General features: G+C 35.9%; 2 protein-coding genes across 2 annotated transcripts in view; both read left to right on the plus strand.

Moving 5' to 3' along the window:
- Positions 1 to 21408, plus strand: part of LOC144340954 (uncharacterized) — a 98391-nt gene that overhangs the window by 69208 nt on the left and 7775 nt on the right. The gene's annotated exons all lie outside the window — the stretch shown is intronic.
- Positions 1 to 21408, plus strand: part of SGMS2 (sphingomyelin synthase 2) — a 90871-nt gene that overhangs the window by 43346 nt on the left and 26117 nt on the right.

Here is a 21408-nt window from a genome sequence, read left to right on the forward strand (position 1 = left end):
TTGCTGCCAACTAGGTGCGGTGGCTCTTGCCTGTAATCCCAGCACTTTGGAAGGCCGAAGCAGGTGGATCACCTGAGGTCGGGAGTTTGAGACCAGCCTGGCCAACATGGTGAGACCCTGTCTCTACCAAAAATACAAAAATTAGCTGGGCATTATGGTAGACGCCTGTAATCCTAGCTACTCGGGAGGCTGAGGCACAAGAATTGCTTGAACCCGGGAGAAGGAGGTTGCAGTGAGCCGAGATCGTGCCACTGCACTCCAGCCTGGGCAACAGAGTGAGACTTTGTCTCAAAAAAAAAAAAAAAAAGCTGTCATTTTCAGAATAAAATGAAGCCTTTTTCTGCTCCTGTAACTGTAGGATTCTGAAGCCCTATTTTGGAGTTAGGATTTTCTTTTTCCACTATCCTTTTTGTACCTGTCTTTATCACATCCAGATATGTTTCACATGTGAAAGCTTTATGATTATTGAATATTATGTTCAAGTAATTTTGTGTATTTTCTTACTATTGGCAGCCTTTGAACAAGTCTGATTTGCACTTACAGAACACCATTTTTAAGAGATTTGTATAATCGTGCATGAATATAGGTCAAAAGGTAGACGTAAAGAATAGTAGCCATACCATGAACATGTTGGGCACAAACCACCCAGGAGGGGAAGGTTGGTTTCTTAAGAAGCAGAATGTTATAAATTGGTGTTTCTTTTTAAAAAGGAATTTAGGGGAGAGGGGACACTGGGTTTTGTAACCCAACTGGGTAGCAAGTGCTGTATTTGAAAGTTCATTTCTAGGTCCAGTAGCACATATCAGGAAGTTGTAGCAGGAAAGGTTTGTTGGAAGATGTGACATCTGCTGAGACCTGAAGCATGAGAGGCAAGTGTGTAAGCAAGTGGATGGGGTTGGGAAGAAGTTTAGGCCACTAAAAAATTATACATAAAGCTTGATAAGAGGGGATATTACATGTGAAATGAACAGAAATTCAGTAAATATGGTGGAAGTGCAGGATTTAGGGAATAGAAAAAACTAGTTTCAAAAATCGAGGCTAGAAGTGAAGGTAGGGGCCAGATTATGAAAAGCCTTGTAAGCAATGCTAAGAAACAGTAGATGTCAGAAGGACATGCCGCCATCTAAAAAGCAGTCTTGAGAATAAGTAATTGGATAAAGGTGACCTGACTAGGTATTTGTTTTTTAAGGAAATTGTGTTAATTTTGTTAGGTGTAAAAATGGCATTAGGGTCATGTTGGGGAAAAAAGAATCTCTATCTTACAGATTAAATTACATGGTCTCTGAGATTGCTTCCAAAAATACAGAGTAGAGGACAGATTAAGAAACAAAAAAGATTTCCTGTGATAATTGTTATAGCTAATGGGGTTCACTGTAGTATTTTCTACTTTCATTATGTTTGAGATTTTCTATCATGAATTTTTTCTTAAGTCAAAATAAGCAATGGACTTTTAGGTCATAGGGAGCCGTTTAAGGTCTTTAACGAGGTCAGTAAAGCAGGAAATAGATTAGGAACAAAAGCAGAGAGGAAGGGAGTGCTGCATTAAATACCATGATTGTGGAGCTGTCAGTTTTCCCTTGTGTAAGAATGTCCATCTTTTTATATTTTCTTGGTGAGCTGTTCTCTATTATCTATTTTCTCTTAATACTTTTACTTTGTACTCTACTCGTAAAAGTACTAGTAATGCCTGCTATTCCTAATACTTTATCAGCCTTTTATTTACAAAATAATCTTGTATGTATCTTGTTAGTGGATGGATTGAATCCATTTAAAATTTGTTGTGGCTGTTGATTTGTTTGGACTTACGTCTGTCCTCTGTAAGTAAGAGATGTCTGTGAAAAGAGAGCAGGGGTAAATAGATGGGAGGTTAAAACGGACAGGATTTGGAGTGATTTTCAGGTGAGCAGGGGCGGGAGTTTGAAGTTGGATAATAGCTAACATTTGTTTACTCCGAAGACCTGATTGGATGGTGGTACCATTTACTGTGATAAGAAATGGAAGAGGAGGTGTCTGACTGGAAGGAAATGGCAAGTGTGTTTTGGTACATGAGTTGTAAGCATCTGCTTTTTCTTTGTTCTTAGAGCTATGAACTCTTAGATGGAATTCATTATTTTCCTTTAAAGATACCCCCCATTAACCCATAATCACTTTTGCCATTTTTAAGATTGCCTCTAAGGTATCTTAACCAGGCACATTAACCAGAATGTCATTTTTGGTCTCGTTTGGTTTGGTATAAGCTTTGGAAATGGGCTCCCAATGTCCTATTCTTACCGATGCAGATTATGCTGTAAGAGATAATTTTAGAAACAATAAAAACAACTCATTTTCTAGGCTGTTTCTTTGTTTCATGGGAAGCAAAGAAGTATAATTCTTTGATATTTTTAAATATAAATATTTGATAGCATGTTTATATTTTAAAAAGCAATTAAAGTGATTATTTATAGGCAAGCACTTTTATTTATATAGGGTCATCAATGACAATTAGATTTAATGGAAATAAGATTAACTATAAAATTACATCTTTTAGCTTCCTAATGCTAATTGAACATTGAGTTTGTAATGTTTCCTGACTACCTCTTGGCATTATGTTCAGGTTTAGAGACAGCGATTTTAATCATCCTGTGTTTTTCTAAGCCCATTTCACCCTTCAGAAAACAGTTTTGATCATAGTTCACTCCCATAGATAGACCAGTGCCAAACCAAATAGGATAACTACTTGGCTGATTTTCTATTCACTGCTGATAGGTGGAGCTTGGCATTTTAAAAGGCTATTAACAGAGAGACTGTTTTACTTCTTTCTGATTTTATTTTCAGGTTTGGTTTTTTTTTGTTTGTTTGTTTTTTTTTTTTTTTTTTTTTTTTTTTTTTTTTTGAGACGGAGTCTCGCTCAGTCGCCCAGGCTGGAGTGCAGTGGCGCAATCTCGACTCACTGCAAGCTCCACCTCCTGGGTTCACGCCATTCTCCTGCCTCAGCCTCCCAAGTAGCTGGGACTACAGGCGGCCCGCCGCCATACCTGGCTAATTTTTTGCATTTATTTTCAGTTTTTATATACCCTAGACGTTTTAAAAATTCCTGTTAAGTTATGTATAACCAGTCTTTTTCCCATTTTATTTCCGTCATTTGATTTTCTTTTCACTTTTACATCTACCTGGCATATGGTTTTACTAAACTTCAAATGTTATTTCAGGCTGTTTTCTAATCTGTAAAAGTTTTTATCTCTCATTGTTCTTTTTAAGTGACTTCTGCTTGGGAAGGGGGGAGAAAGCAGTTACTAATCAAAAATGCCTTGAGGACAGGAGCCAGCTTCTCTTCTGCTGCCTTCCTTAGCACTTAGGACCCAATTCTGCACAGAACAGGAGGACATAAATAATTCTGTCTTTGTTGGCTGGCTGTTTATTTACTTTACCTTCTAGGCTATCAGCAATAGTATTAACAATTGCTACATATTTAACCGGCAAGTACTGATATCTTGAGTTTGGTCACTGTTTTTCATTCAACCCAGGGTACAGTTTTAAAAGTTTTCTGTACCTGTAGCTTCTATCCCATTTACTTTAGATAAAATTGAAAAATGTCTGCACTGAAGGTCAAATTCTGAATTCTTGTTAGATATTTGATAGCTTTAACTTTTATGTCTCCACATAATGCTTTTGTTTTTATTCTTCCTCTGCTTATAATATTGCATCTTTAGCCTTTTTTAAAAAGCCTAATATGCATTAAACACTTACTTAAAAAAACAGCACTGGGATGATCAATTAAATAAAAGTCCATTATGACTAGTGTAATTAGAATACTATACACATGCTATTTTGATCTATTATAAATGGAAAAGAACTCAAAGGTAAAAATCCATAATTGAGTAAGTATGGGAGCATTTTCAGAGGAATCTTTTTAGTTTTAGAAAGTTATATTAGTACAGGTTTCTAGAGGGCATTTACTGTAATTGGATCTCAGTAGATTGGAACATTGATGTTCCTGATGTTCTTTTGACTTGATGGTGCACTGATTTTTTTTTCTGACAATGGTTTTTCATTTAAAATTTTAAATTGAGTGTTTCTCATAAGTCTGGTGAGCCTAATTTGAATAGTCACCCTGTTACTTTAATGTCCCATCCTGCTTTGTCTTTGTAGCACTTTTAATCTTTAATTACTGTTGTCTTACATTAGCAGAATTCAAGCTCCATGAGGGAAGTGACTGTTTTAAAACTGTTGTATCCCTAGAACAGTGACTAGTACATAGTTGGCACTCACTAAATATTATTGAATGAATAATTATTTTAGCCAAGCATAGTATTGTGCACCCTGTAGTACCAGCTACTCAGGAGGCTAAGGCAAGAGGATTGCTTGAGCCCAGGAGTTACAGGCTGCAGTAAGCTATGATTGTGCCTCTGCACTCCAGCCTTGGTGACAGATTGAGACCCCTTCTCTTAAAAAATAAGAACAACCTTTGTCTTTTTAGGCAGCAAAATTAAAACATGCTGCTTATTTTTTCAAAGCAAAAAAAAAAGATAAAAAGTGAAGTAAATGTTCCATGTAGTATCACCCTTCCAGTAACCATGTAATTTATATAACACAATTTTATTTATATAATATATACATTTATTTATAATGCAACTAGTCCCATTTTGATGGACAGTGTGGTTCTGGTTTTTTAGTCTTACAGATCCAGAATCACTTATCCGCAATTTCAAAATCTGAACAGTAGTAGAATTACTGTGTCAAAAGATAAAAGCATTTCTAAAGCTCATCACATATTTACAAAGATATTCTCAAAAGAATGGTACCAATTTATGATTCTACCAGCAATTCAGTGCAGTTTTTATGCTCCTTTCTGATTATAGCTTAAATTACATTTTAATGGGATTTGTTTCAAAATAACTTTCCAGTGTTCCTTATCCATGAATTAGAATAGGGTAGAAGCTTGTGTGCTAATTTATCAGTGAGACATTCTGTAGGAAGTTCTATATTATTGGTAATTGGGAGATATTTACTCACAGGAACTCTTTGGCCTGTGATTTGTCAGAGAAGGTGTAGGGGAAATCAGCTTCAAATAGGAAGTAAAGAAATGAGTTCTGGCTCACCTCAGATTTATATTCTATTTCTGTTTCTCTACTCACTGCAGAAGTAGATATCACAGCAAAAGTTATTCTCTGTTCCCCATGTTTTCTCGGGGTTTAGATTCCTGAAATCATTTGCCTTCATATATATACGAGGGATATGAAAAGAATATGAAAATGAAAAACTGACAGTGTGCAAAGATGAGCATCAAGGCCTCAAATGAAAGCCTTGATTATATAAATAATCATAATTATATTGTATATATTATTAATCTAAAATTTATTATATACTTATGCTGTGTTTATTTACCTATAATAATGAACTGTTCCTGATAGAGTATCTGACTTTTTCACATGTTAAATTAGTTTTAATTGTGGTTTTGTATATGATTTACGATTGCCACAGTAGAAATATTTCAGTTCAGTCTGTAGAATTTTAATATCACGTCGCTGTGTAAAAGCACCTGCCCACAGTTCCCACCACAGTTTGGTTTTTGATCCAGACACTCCGGATTTTAATGACAAGGGTTGATCCCCCTGTAAGTTTTACTTTTACAGAACATGTCTTACTTTGGGCTCCTAAGAACTATTTAAATGCAGCTCCAGTGTCTACCTTCACTTTTCCACATTTTTATTCTCTTTTAAGGCTTTATTGCAGAAACTCTTACTTTTGTTCACCTATTCATTTTCTTTTCCAAACTCATTTCTCTCTTCTGATCACCTTCTGAAGGGACAGCTTGGATATGGTGGAACTAAATTTCTTGTATTATAATATATCTAAAAGAAACACAAAATAAGCTGTATACCGTGTTCTAGGTTTTTGCAAAAGAAAAACAGGCAGTTCACTAGGGATCACAGCATAATTAACGGTGTACAAATAGACACTCCACGATCATTATTGTGCCAACAGCCACCAAAGCTTTGTGAGGAATGTTCAAGCTCTGTACAGGGGGCATTACTTCAGTAGAGTAGGCAACAAAAGACGCATTTGTTTATTAGAAACTTTGCTTTGCAACTTTGTGAACCAGCACAGTTGGTCACAAATGGAAATGAAAGTCTTGAGTGAGCTGTTCTGCCTGTTTTAAGAGAGAAATGCGTCATTCCCTGAAGGTTACTGGATTAGTTTACTTGCTCTAGAACTAACAACATAGGGATTTAGTTCTAAAGAACCTTATTTTTCCCTAGGAGACTATGTCTATTGGTAGCCATTCTGAATATCCATATACTAAACCACTAATATTATCTAAAACAGTACTTAAGTACTATGATGAATAAACCAAATTTATTTCCAAGTGATTTTTTTAAGTATACAAACTTTCTAGTGAAAATTGTGGAAATTTACATTTTATGGCAGTTTCTTCATTTCCTTGATTTATTAGAATAAATGAAAATTCAATAGATAAATATAGGTATATTTTAAGTATCAATATCATTGTCACTTGCATTCCTTAACATTGTTTAAATGGCATTCTGTTAGATTAACGATTTTAATCTTTTAGGTACATTTCATCTCTAAGGTTATTCTCTTTGTGTCTCTACCTCATGTCTTCAATGAAGTGTTGGGTTGGGTTGAGATATCTGGGTCCCTCTTCCTAGAGCCAAATTTGAATAACATAAATCATCATTATTAGGTTATTTGCAGAAACCAATCTCTGAAGCCTATGATTGGAAGCACTGGTCAAATAAGTGCTTTTGAGAGACAATTATTTATTTAAAAGCAACGTAACGGTTTAAATTCTAGGAGAACCTACAGCCTATTACAACAAACTTAATAGCTTTAGAGAAGGTATACCTTTTTATAATTTCAAAACACTTGAAAGCAGTGGCTTATTTAGTCACTCATGCAAAAGCAACTCTGGAAAAACAGCTCTGCATAAATCGTTCTGTTATAAAGACAGTTGCACATGTCTGTTCATTGCAGCCCTATTCACAATAGCAAAGACATGGAGTAACCTAAATGGCCATTGATGATAGACTGGATAAAGAAAATGTGGTACATATACACCATGGAATACTATGCAGCCATTAAAAAGAATGAGATCATGTCCTGTGCAGGGACATGGATGGAGCTGGAGGCCATTATCCTTAGCAAACTAATGCAGGAACAGAAAACCAAATACCACGTGCTCTTACTTATAAGTGGGAGCTAAATAATGAGAACACATGGACACATAGAGGGAAACAAAATATACTGCTGCCCACCCACCGAAGGGTGAAGGTGGGAGGAGGGAGAGTATCAGGAAGAATAGCTGATGGATGCTGGGCTTAATACCTGGGGGATTAAATAATCTGTACAACAAGCCCCTATGACACGCATTGACCTGTGCAACAAACCTGCACCTGTATCCCTGAACTTAAAAGTTAACAAAGAAAACAGCGTTGCATTTTTAAATGGAAGCAGAAAATAGTATAGACTGTATGTGAATGGTCTACATTGTTTATTACTTCATTTGTGGAACATTTTTGTGGTTGGCATAAGAGAATGAAAAATGGAGGGTTTTCAGTCCTTTCTAGGTCTTCTGTGTTGTCTCCCTTTCTCTTTTTTCCTTTCCTTTTAATGAAGACCCTGCTCTATCTTGAAGAACCCAGGTGGACTGAAGCATAGGACTTCAGGACACTAGGAGCTTTCTAGCCCTCATGGTCCCCACTCCACAATACCCTATACTAAGACTTAGTAAATTGCAGAAGTGATGGAACTAAACTGCTCAAGGTACAGATTCTAGAACCAACCTTCTCCTTAATAATTTTTCAGTGCCCAATTCCTGCTTCTAGGAAATGTGCCCCTAAACCTCTCAGGCTGTATTAAGCTATTTCTTGAACTCATTTTGTTAGCACAGAGCACAAAGCACAAATGTGATAACCAGTAACCCATTATATTTTAAATAAATAACAGCGTCTAATTCTAGATGTTAGACTCCTATAAGGAAATGATATTGAAGTATATCTAGGTGCCATTTCTGCAGCAGCACAGGGATTGAGTAAACTTCCTGTTCTTAGGCACGTGCCATCCGCTGTAAACACCAAATGTACTGGCCACAGCACCTGGTTAAATGTTTCTCCTCAAGTCTCTGCCTTTATCTCCATACAGAGCAGGATTATCTAACTCATTTCTATAGATTTTTGCTTAAAGGTAACTTTGCTTAAATCTCAAAACAGAGTGGTAATATCTCTTCCATTGCATTAGTAAACAGCAAGCAATGTTTCAAGAAGTCATTTTTAAATACCCATTTCAGTGGCCTGTTTTTATTAGGCTTTGCAACTTTTTTTTTTGAAATAGTATGAAATATATACACTGGTCTCCATGTGGTAGAGGCAGCAATCAATATGTGGATTTCTAAAATAATCTGAAGGTCATGGAATACAAGAGCTGTATTAAAATAGAGAATTATAAAGTTATTTTAAGGGAACTATTCTTTTTCTTTATTTCATTTTTTATCCTGACTTTTCTGCAACAAGATTATTCTTTCAAATCTAGGAAATTTTTTGTTGTTGACAAGGATGATATACTGTTGACTTTGACTGTGATCTATTTACTTAGAAGGAGATCTCTAGTTTCATTTAGAGAGTGTTATGTGGTTTACGGGAATATAATGTTAAACTATTAGACTCAGGTTTTGCTTTTCTTTCTTCCCTAGACTAGCCATTATTCTTAGGAGAAAATATTAACTCCAATATCAGTCTTAAATATCTTATTTTAAAACTATTAAATGGGACTGGTTGTGGTGGCTCACACCCATAATCCCAGCATTTTAGGAGGCTGAGGGGGGAGAATCACTTGAGGCTAGGAGTATGAGACCAGCCTGGGCAACATAACAAGACCATATTTCTACAAAGTATTATTTAAAAAATTAGCTGGCATGGTGGTGTGCACCTGCAGTCCTAGCTACTCGGGAGGCTGTGGCAGGAGGATCCCTTGAGCCTAGGAGTTTACTGCAGCCTGGATGTCAGAAAGACACCCTCTCTAAACAAAGCAAAACAAAAATGACTAAATGGGATTTTTTTAAGGTTTTCAACACCTCTCACTTCAATAGGTAATCTATGCAGCCTCCTATTACAGAGTAAATTAAACCCTAAGGTATTGAAACCTAAGAGAATCAGTTTCTAGGTATATAAATCTTTGGGGTATATAATGAAAGCTAGGAATGTAGAAGCAGATAATTATCACTGTTGTTCAGTTAGGCTGTTATAGTTAACCTTACTGATAAAGCCCCCAGGGTGTTTGGCCTAAACAAGTGCTGACTGCTTTTGTTTGACCATTAAACATGGAACAGGTAATGCAAGTTGTATGAAATGATTCTCGTGACAACGTGTCTATCTTGTATGAAATTATTCTAGTGACCACATATCTATCCTGTAAAGTTCTTTTGTGAATTAGTAAAATGATAGTTTAGGTTATTGAAAGTGCAAATGTCTGTTTATATTATAGGGACTTCTTTTGTTCATCTGCTAAGTAGATAAACATTTTAACACAAAGATAAGCCTTCAACTCAGCTTATTCTGGATGTCATATTTCACTAGCAGTAAGTCCAGAAAGGGGTGGAAAGTCGCAAATTTCCACCTCACTCTTTCTTTCTTTTTTTTTTTTTTTTTGAGACACAGTCTCACTCACTCGCCCAGGCTGGAGTGCAGTGGCGCGATCTCGGCTCACTGCAACCTCCACCTCCTGGGTTTAAGTGTTTCTCCTGCCTCAGCCTCCTAAGTAGCTGGGACTACAGGTGCACACCACCATGCCTGGCTAATTTTTTTATTTTTAGTAGAGACGGGGTTTCACCATGTTGGCCAGGATGGTCTGGATATCCTGACTTCATGATCCATCCACCTTGGCCTCCCAAAGTGCTGGGATTACAGGCGTGAGCCACCGTGCCTGGCCTCAGCCTTGCTCTTTGTACTAAACACTGAAAACATCTACATCAAGAAGGAAGACACTATTTAGGGAGTCCCCTCTTCCCCACCCTACTGAAACTCTAGATTTGTCAAGAATGGAGCTGGGGAAAGCGAGCATAAACCATCATTTGGGAGAAGCTCCAATGCATGATATGCTCCCCAATTCTCACACGTTAACTTTGAGAACCTCTCATTTAGGGTAAATTTGAATGGAAATGTGAAGAATTATTTTAAATATTCCCTAGTCTTTGACCTTGTTTTATAGTCTTCTTCTATCTTCAGGGTTTGGGTAACCCTTTCTATCTTTCCATTAACATACCTACCTATCTAAATAATCTACCTCCCTACCTATTTATCTATTCACTCCTTTATTTTTTCATTTATCCATTCATTCACCTTACTGCATGTTCCCTATTGTACCATGGATTATTAAAGCAACTTCCCATGTGACTCCATCTTCTTTTAAGGTTCTTCTCCTTCTGGAGAGCTTTAGCTTCACAATCCCAGGGCTGCGATTTCTGTCTTTCCAAAATATGCTAAGAATCACAGTTAATCATCAAATTTTCCAGTCACCAATAGAAAGCCTCACAGCTAGGAAATGTCCACAAAAAGAAGCCAAATTTTAAAATATCCTGTGGAACTTCCAGTTGTATTGAAGGTACTTTATTATATCAGCGTCATTAAGGCAAAAACAGTTGATAAGGTGAGCAGTCTTCCACCATCTCTGTATGCTACACTGTGGACTGCAGAGCATCCCTGCTTGTGAGATACTCTCAGTTCTACAGTTTGTTGTTTTCAAATTTGTACAGCTAACATTTGCTGTGGGTAAATACTGTATTCATTTCAACAAGTATTAAATGGTCTACCTGGCCATTTGTGTGTGTGTGTGAGATATAGACCATTTTTCCCCCTTTTAATTTAACTCATCGTAAATTTTGATGAATTTTGCTAGAAAATCCATCTTTTTTGTCATTTCATGTTGTTTAGTTACAAGTTTATTTTTAGAGCACAGTTTACACAAATTTTGTTAAATAGTTTGCTTTTCATTAGATAGTTCTTGATCTTGTCTGTAGAAAACTTGGAAATGTTTATTATTTCAGAGTCACTGTAAAAGTAGTGTTTAGCTGGTAAGTACAACACTTTAAAGGGATGAGTGAGCCCGGAAGTTAATAAGAGGGTATGGGATGTTCCTTGGTTTTCTAGTTCTTTAGAAATAATTTATCTTGATGGGCTATTATTTTTTTTTTTTCCGAGACCAAGTCTCACTCTGTTGCCCAGGCTGGAGTGCAGTGGCACCATCTCATCTCACTGCAACCTCTGCCTCCCAGGTTCAAGCGATTCTTGCGCCTCAGCCTCCTGAGTATCTGGGATTACAGGTGCACCCCACCACACCTGGCTAATTTTTGTATTTTTAGGAGAGACGGGGTTTTGGCACGTTGCCCAGGCTGGTCTCGAACTCCTGGGCTCGAGTGATCCACCTGCCTCTGCTTCCCAAAGTGCTGGGATTATAGGAGTGAGCCACCGCACCTGGTGGGCTATACCTTTTTTAACAGCTTACTTGAGTGATAACATCATAAAGTTAAATTGTTTTAAGGGTAAAATGAAATGATTTTTAATAAATTTACAGAATTATGCAACCATCATTACTAATTTTAGAACATTTCTGTCACCCAAAAAGAAACTTCCAGCCCACTTGCAGTCACTGCCATTCCCACCTGCATTCTCAAATAACCACTAATTACTTTCTATCTCTGTTTGTTAGGCTGTATCTTTCTCTTCTTATGAAAACTGGGTGTAGAACCAAAGTAGTCCAATCTACCTGAATATGGGATGGAAAATAAGTACCAGAAATAAAAATATCTGCCCTCTACCCAAGCATATCTCCCCTAAAGTTCAGAAGTACAGTTACTGTGTGTAGCTAATTTTTCAATTATATCTTTTTCCTTATTCTTTTTTTTTTTTTTACCAAGCCATTCTCAGAAGAAAGTGTCATCAAGATACCATCAAGCTTTCCCATTTCCCAAATTAAAAATCTTACCACACTAAAAAAGATGTAGGACTTAGTGGCAGTATAAAAACTTGTAATGATCTGACAAGGACTCTTTTCAATGTGACTTTTGTTGTGAAAGTATTTCAGAAATACATGATAATTTTTTGGTAAGCAGTGAATCTTCTGTCAGTTTTCAAGAACTTGTTAGTAAAAATACTTAACAAATTTTGTGGGCACTTCTGAAATAGAATCCCATCACTCACAAAGCACGCTTACATCCGTAAGCATATTGGTACCTCCCCATTTTGGCTGGAAAGAATTTTACAAACAAGTTAGTCTCAAATACTGTTAATAAGAAAAAGCTGGCTGGGTGCAATGGCCCACACCTGTAATCACAGCACTTTAGGAGGCTGAGATGGATGGATTACTTGAGGCCAGAAGTTCGAGACCAACCTGGCCAACAAGGCAAAACCCCGTCTCTGCTAAAAATACAAAAATTAGCTGAGCATGATGGCGTGCCTGTATTCCCAGCTACACGGAGGCTGAGGCACGAGGATCGCTTGAACCTGGGAGGCTGAGGTTACAATGATCCAAGATTGTACCACTGCACTCCAGCCTGGGTGACATAGCGTGACTCTGTCTCAAAAAACAAACAAACAAAAAAAGATAAAAAGAAAAGAAAAAGGTAAGATGTCTTGGTGTTTAGGAAAAACTTTATGGGCATGAGATTTCTTAGCTAAACTGGATGCTGTTAACATAAAATTATATACCTAACTGTATTACAGATTTAATATGGTGGCTTATTAGTAATATTAACTATAATTAAATGGCAGATACGGGTGATAGGGAAATTTTTAACAGGCTCCTTTTCTTTTTACCCTACAATAATAGTGAATTATAAGTTAATTTTTTTCTAAGTCTATATTGATCTTTACAAAATTATAAAGACTGAAGAATTGCCTGTACTGTAATCTAGAAAACCTCAGCACCATGCAATATAGCCAGGTAACAAACCTGTACCCCTGATCTAAAATAAAAGTTGAAATTTAAGAAATGAAAATAAAAACCAAGTTCATAATTGATTGTCTCTTAATCTTTTTCACTGATGCTATTGTTGACCTTTTCATATGGAATGGTACTAGAGGCTGTGGTATACCATTTAGGAACAGAGGCTCCTGAGGTCAGATTCCTGATTAAATCTAGGCTCTGCTACTTCCTCTCTGACCTTGGGCAACATACATCATCTTAATTTATTTTTATTTTTTTTATTTTTATGGGTACAATGTGGGTGTATATATTTATGGGGTACATGAGATATTCTGATACAGCCATATAGTGTGTAATAATCAAATCAGGGTAAATGAGGTATCCATCACCTCAAGCATTCATCACTTTGTTATAAACATTTCAGTTATAATTTTAGTTATTTTTAAATGTACTGAATACATAAATTATTATTGACTGTAGTCACCCTTACTCATTACCAGAACTTACTCATTCTATCTAACTATATTTTTTTATCCATTAACCATCTCCACTTCGCCTGCCCCACCACCCACCACTGTCCTTCCCAGCCTCTGGTAACCATCTTTCTACCTCTGTCACCATAAGTTCAATTGTTTTAATTTTTAGATTCCACAAATGAGTGAGAACATGTGAAGTTTGACTTTCTGTGCCTTGCTTATTTCAATTAACATAATGTCTTCCAGTTCCATCCATGTTGTTGCAAATGATGAGATCCTATTCTTTTTTATGGCTGAATAGTACTCCAGTGTGTATATGTACTACATTTTCTTTATCCATCCATCAGTGGACACTTATGTTGCTTCCAAATCTTGGCTATTGTGAATAATGTTGCAATAAACATGGGAGTGAAGATATCTCTTTGATGTGCTGATTTTCTTTCTTTTGGATATATTCCCAGCAGTGGGATAGCTGGATCATATGGTAGTTCTATCTTTAGTTTTCTGAGGAACCTCCGTACTGTTCTCCATAGTGGCTTTACTAACTAACATTCCCACCAACAGTGTACAAGGATTCCCCTATCTCCACATGCTCACCAGCATTTGTTATTGCCTATCTTTTGGATAGAAGCCATTTTAACTGGGGTGAGATGATAGCTCATTGTAGTTTTGATTTGTATTTCTGTGATGATCAGTGATGTTAAGCACCTTTTCATATACCTGTTTGTCATTTGTCTGTCTTTTGAGAAATGTCTATTTGGAACTTTTGCTTATTTTTTTACTCAGACTATTAGATTTTTTCCCTGTTGTTTGAGCTCCTTATATATGCTGGTTATTAATCTCTTGTCAGATGGATAGTTTGCAAATATTTTCTCCCATTCTGTGGGTTGTCTCTTCACTTCATTTCGATTAAAAAAAAAATCTGGCTAGCAATATTTCCTAGGGTTGTTATTGTGATTAATTTAGATAATACACAAGCATAGCACCTGCCATATAAGTAAGATTTGCTGAGAACTATTATATTGTGAATATTTTATTCCACAAGTTGATTTTTTAATGGTTTTATAGTGACAACAGAGTTTTCTTTTTTAAGGTCTAAGAAAGCTCTTGTGTCTGTTAAGAAATTCATCCTCAGATTGTTTCAACTGATATTCAATTCAATCAAATTCTGTTTCAAGACCTAGTTTTTCTTAAATCTTTAAGCTCAATGTATAAACATCTGTTATTCATTATTGCAGTTTATAAATGCAGGAACATGCTTTCTTTGATCAATGTTTTGCATCTTTCTTGAACAGATTAAATTCTTCTAAATATTAAAACTATAATAAACTATAGATAAAAATATCTTAATTTTTAAGTTATATTTACATATTTAATATATCTTAAACACTTCATATACACCACAAGGCACACTTACAAATCTGGAACACAAAGCATTTCTAAGCCCTTCTACTAGAACCCATGTCTATACTCAGTCGCCTCTGCAGCTGCCGTCAGTGAGCGTCAGATCTGAACTGCATTCCCTACACCTTTTTCTGTAGCCATGAGTATCGATCACATAGCATTTTCCCATTTTGTAAAACCATAACCTTTGATATGAATGATTGAGATTCTACAGTTTCTATTAAGATTGAAGTTTCTTCTTAATTTGATACTTCTTTTTGAGATACAGTCCTGCTCTGTCACCCAGGCTGGAGTGCAGTGATGCAATCTAAACTCACTGCAACCTCTGCCTCCCAGGTTGGAGGGATTCTCATGCCTCAGCCTCCCAAGGAGCTGGGACTACGGGCGTGTGCCAACATGCCCAGCTGATTTTTTGTATTTTAAGTAGAGATAGGGGTTTACCATGTTGGCCAGGCTGGTTTCAAACTACTGGCCTCAGGTGATCTGCCTACCTCAGCACTATTTTCTTCTTATATAGTATTTATATATCTGTCTTGCAGTTTTACAGTTACTATGGTATCATACATTATATGTAATATTAAGGTAACCATAATTCATTTAGCGAACCCCATGTTCTTGGATATTAGATTATTTCCAATTTTCCCTTATATGTAACAGTTGAAAATATGCTTGTAAAAATATGTTTTGTACATCTAATTCCCTAAAGATAAAGTCATAAAATAGGATAACTGAATAAAAATGCTATTCAAAGCCAATTTAAAAGCCTATGTAAAAATAATTATTCTTGCTGCACGGTATACAAATAATTAGGCCAAGTATAATAAAGCAGACCAGTCCTAGCATGATTTGTCTTTAGTACAGGAAACTGCAGACAGAAAAATTGTGTTTCAAAAACTATAGTACACCTGTTTTTAGATTCTAGTCTTGCCTAATGTTTTTCAATTTTTAATATTTTCTACAGTTTGGACCGAATTCTAATTTTTCTTGGCTAGAAGTCTTCAAAATAATGTTTTCAATTTTTTTCTTCTTTCTTCCCCATTTTTCCTAATTTGAAGTCACTGAAAACTAAGCTGTGCTTTCATGAAGACCTGTGAACTAAAGCTAGACAACTTAAACCTCAGAAGAAAATAACAACCTATTTACATTCATAAGCCACTTTCATACCTGCCTACTAATGTATAAACTTCAGAGTAATGTGATCTGTATTGATTTTCCAGGATTATTTTGTTTGTTGTTGTTTTTCTCCCTTCTTTCCCCTTTATTCTCTTCATAGGACATCAAGACTTCATGACCTTCTAAAAATGAGCTTTCCTAATAACTCAGGACCTACCCATCTTGGAACAAACCACCCTAGCCATGAGAGATAAGATGAAACCTGAGCCCAGAGACTTTTCCTTCTAAAATGCTTTCTCCCAAAGATTTAAAAAAAACAAAAGGGGGGAAATGTGAAAGGAAAATATCTCTGGGCCCCAAAATCACTAAGCTAGAGGGAAAAGTCAAGCTGGGAACTGCTTAGGGCAAACCTGCCTCCCATTCTCACACATCTGCTTACTGAGATAAATGCATATCTCATTGCCTGCTTTGGAGAGGCTAATCAGAAGCCCAAAAGAATGCAACCATTTATCTCTTATCTACCTATGACCTGGAAGCCCCCTCCTTGCTTTGAGTTGTCCCACCTTTCCAGACCGAACCAACATCTTACATATGTTGATTCATGATTCACCTTTCCAGACCGAACATCTTACATATGTTGATTCATGTCTCATGTCCCCCTAAGATTTATAAAACCAAACTGTGCTCTGACCACCTTGGGCACATGTCATCAAGACCTCCTGAGGCTGTGTCATGGGTGTGCATCCTCAACCTTGGCAAAATAACCTTTCTAAATTAACTAAGATCTATTTCAGGTTTTCAGGGTTCACACTATAGTTATCCTTTCCTACCAGTGTCTGGGAAAGCGAAAAAAGCCACAATAGTTCCTCTCTCAGTGGGTGGCAGTTCCATTAGTTCATTTGTTTAGGGTAGTATACCAGAGTACAAAGCAGATGCCAAGCCTTCTGAGTCCTCTTACATTGCAAAATACTGGAAGTTAACCTAGAAAATACTGAAAAAATTAAAGATCTGTATAGATTCATCTCCCTTTAGAAGGCAAATGGCAAACTCTGAACCTTCCAGTACACTGCTAGTGTTTTGTTACATTTTTTTTGAACTAAGCCTGATTTATTCCAGAAATGTGAGGAAGATTTAAAATTAGAAAATGATTGTAATAAAATACATCACAAACATGTTTAAAAGGAAAAGATATTATTATCTGGAGTGAAACCAAAATGGCATTTGGTAAAACTCAGTATCCAATTGATGTTGCAATACCTAGTGGGAAAAGTCTGCTGCTTTCATTTGCACTCCTAAATGAGCTTTAGAATCTTTCTGTCAAATTACAAGAAAACACATCCATAGACACCATTGTACTTCTGTGTTTTACTTCTACATCTGTAATTTTTAACATTGTTCTAGCCAATGAAGCCAAGAAAATAAAAAGAAAACAGGCAGGTAATGACTAAAAGGCAGAAAATATATATGTGAAAATAACTAAAACATGCAATATTCCACTGGAAAGTTAGATTTTGTTTATGAATTAAAAACACAGTATCCTTATAGAATCAGTATTAACCAGTTAGAAAAGCTAAAAAAAATCACTTACTTGATTGTTGGTTACTGATGTAGCCACCATAACAAAGAAAAAATGGCAACAAATTTTAATAATTAAAATAAATGTTCAGAACTTATATGAAGAAAGCTATAAAAATTAGCTGATGTAGATAAAAGTAAGCATAAGGCTATACTATATTCATACATGGGAAGCTGAGGTATTATCCCAGTAAAGATTTGATGTTGCCATATTATATAATGAGAGTCATTTCCTTTTAATAATGTCAATAGAAGTTTTCCTATCATCTGATAAAATGATTCCAAAGTTCATCAGAGAGTAAAAATGGTAGCAGCGGCAGGTTTATACCACTAGGCTACATTACATAACTAATACTGGGTAACAGCAACTTTTTTTTGGAGACAGGGTCTCACTCCATCACCTAGGCTGGAATGCAGTGGTGTGATCACTGGCACTGCAGCCTCAACCTCTTAGTCTCAAGCAATCCTCCAACCTTAGCCTCCCAAGTAGTTGGGACTACAGGTGCACCACCACACCCAGCTAATGTTTTGTATTTTTTTTGTAACCACGCGGTTTTGTCATGTTGCCCAGACCGGTCTTGAACTCCTGGGCTCAAATGACCTCCTGCCTTGGCCTCCCAAAGTACTGAAATTACAGATATGAGCCACCACATCAATAGAAGGAATCTCAGATAAGACTTTTTAAAAACCAAGCCCAGCCATGGATATGTATCATCAAATACCTGTGAATTGGGTGATTCTCTCCTCTTGAGGTTCTAAGATAAAACTTGGAGCTCCTAGGCCTGTCAGAAAGTGATATTCTTTACTTACCACAGGTCAGGAACCCTGTACAGGGACTGTGTAGACAAGTATGAGGCCAGTTTTCCCAAGAGGCTTTTATAGGCTCCATAAGTCAAGTTTGATTCTTTAAAGGAAAGCACACCATTCCAGCCTAAGCCTTGAAAAATAACCAGTTTCTCCAGTTGTGTCCTATTATAAATGAAAACAGATTCTTATTGTACTTATACGCAAATAACTGTATTGCCATAAGTTAAGAATACAAATAGTTTCCAATAGTTTCCCAATTCTGGAAAAATCAGAGAGAACACGAATATGCTCCAAATTTTGTTCATAGGAGTATACATTACTCAATTGTTAAAAGTTGTAAATAGCTTAAAAGTTTTCCTGACTCTGAAAAACAAACCAAAGGATGAGCAGGTTTTAAACAAAAAAAGTTAAAAAGATTACTTCAGACTTCTATTAGTTTAGTCCATGCAGTTAATTCCTGTTCTGCTTAATATTCATGAACATTTCAGCTCTCTATGAGTCCTGAAAGTTTTTCCTCTATTCTGATGTCACAATCTCCAAAGTTATCAGAAACCTGCATTCAGGAGCACCTGTAAGGGTTTTATAGCTGATTATAAAACCCCCTTCTAAAGAGGACCAAAATAAGACAATTTTCTGTGGATGACAAAATGTTTTAGGGCAGCCATAGTCAAAGACATAATTGACAAGGAAATTGGTTATGTCTGTGGCACGCAATAATTTAACATAATTATAATTATTACTGATAATGTACATTAAGTCATATCAGAATTATGGAAGTTTCTCATAATTTTGGAACACATACCAATACCATATTTATATAAATACAGCCCAAAGAAAACTAAACATCATTTTATATTTGACAACGCTTTCTGCATAATTTTTATACCAAAGTCAAATATGTCATTTTTGGACTTTAGGGAATCTAATATCTTAAAGGATTAATTAGGTAAGAAAAAGACATAATTTATAATTTGATTTGGAAAGCTTGTCAAATATCCAAGGTTTAAAACACTTGATATCACAAAATAGGATCACAAGTCATTGTAAAATAAGTCATTTCATTTAACCAAAATAACACAAGGATTAAAAAAAAAAAAAAACCAAAATGATAACACAAGGATTAAAAAAAAAAAAACCAAAAAGATTTTTTTTTAAAAAGGCAATACCTTCATTCTTTGGGAAAGGAGACTTAATTTTCCAAACAATAAGCCTGAATAAGAACAGCATGAAGCCAATTAAATTTGATTTTCACAATTTTATAAACTATAAAATTTTAATTTTAACCATAAGATAAAACTTCCATAAGCCTTTTATAAGCTTTATAACCTTTACTAAGGAGTCAGTTAATGCTTCAAGAAAACCTAATCAGGCACAGGGGCCCATGTGCTCATCTTACATCAGTGTGTCTTTGACATTGATGATTAATTTGTAGAGAAACTGAACTTATCTCTCAGAATCAATTCCTACAGTCTCATACACCCACCTGTTCCATGATAGTTCCTGGGCCTTGAGGAGTTTAATAGCTTTAATTTCTGGCCCAGTGTCTCAAGAATGCAGTTTATTTTGATTGGCATCTTTTACTGGACCTGAAGATGGGGTTTAATTGCTGTCAGTGTTTAAAATTTAACAGGACTTGGTGTCTTTTTTAGACACAAAAGTCACAGGCCTGTAACTCAATGTCACAAGTACTTTAAAAGCACATACAGAGAGCTACATGCATGTAATAACCTCAATTTAAAAAAAGGCTTTAATCTCAGTTTTTTCCTAAGCAAACCAAAACTTAATGTGACAACTTGAAAATACAAGTTTTCTTTAATCCTCTCCTTGTGACTTATGCAGACCATTCATTACATGCTTGGACTTTCTGGTTTGTCCTGATCATCCCTCTTTCTTAAACAACCAGTCATTCTACTCTAGGACTAAATTCTTTCTCATATGAAGAATCTCATACAAAATTATTTATTTGAACTTATTTCTTTTTAAGCTTTCTTACCAAAAAAAAATTATTTTTACAACTTTCTCTACATCTCTCTTATTTCCTGGTTTGTTTTATACATGACCTTTAAATAAGCTTTGAATTAGACAAAAATTGTTCACCCTTTTTTAAAAGGACACTTTCTTTTTGAAAGAATGTTTTCCTACAAATATATTTTTATTGGAAAATACCCAAATAATGAAATATCTATTTTTTAATATAACTTTAGATTCTAAATTATGACCTGTTTGTCTACAATCATTTATCCCATTACATTTACATAATTATTTTAATTGTTTACCTAGATTATTTATGAAAACTGTGATAGCCATCATGTGAAGTTTTGGAACCACCATTGCAAAATTATAACTGAAACAGTGAAAAAGATTTGACCTAATTGACTCCATCTTGCTAACCTCCAAGCTGTACTTGTTCATTCCTGGGTGTAGGACAAACTAACTTTGGGACCTTAGCTTATAGTTTAGCTTTAAAACAAAGACAGTAATAGTCCTTTCTCAAAACAAACCTCAGTTCCTGTGGACTAAACTGCCCAAAGCCACAAGATTAAAAGTTACAATAATCCCTGCCTTTTTTTGTTTTCCATTTGCTTGGTAGGTCTTCCTCCATCCCTTTATTTTGAGCCTATGTGTGTCTCTGCATGTGAGATGGCTCTCCTGAATACAGCAAACTGATGGGTCTTGACTCTTTATCCAATTTGCCAGTCTGTGTCTTTTAATTGGACCATTTAGTCCGTTTACATTTAAGGTTAATATTGTTATGTGTGAACTTGATCCTGTCATTATGATGTTAGCTGGTTGTTCTGCCCGTTAGTTGATGCAGTTTCTTCCTGGCATCGATGGACTTTACATTTTGGCATGTGTTTGCAATGGCTGGTACTGGTTGTTCCTTTCCATGTTTAGTGCTTCCTTCAGGAGCTCTTGTAGGGCAGGCCTGGTGGTGACAAAATCTCTAAGCATTTGCTTGTCTGTAAAGGATTTTAATTTCTCCTTCACTTATGAAACTTAGTTTGGCTGGATATGAAATTCTGGGTTGAAAATTCTTTTCTTTAAGAATGTTGAATATTGGCCCCCACTGTCTTCTGGCTTGGAGAGTTTCTGCCGAGAGATCTGCTGTTAGTCTGAT

The sequence above is a fragment of the Macaca mulatta genome, chromosome 5 (genome assembly GCF_049350105.2).
Source record: "Macaca mulatta isolate MMU2019108-1 chromosome 5, T2T-MMU8v2.0, whole genome shotgun sequence".
Classification (NCBI taxonomy): Eukaryota; Metazoa; Chordata; class Mammalia; order Primates; family Cercopithecidae; genus Macaca; species Macaca mulatta.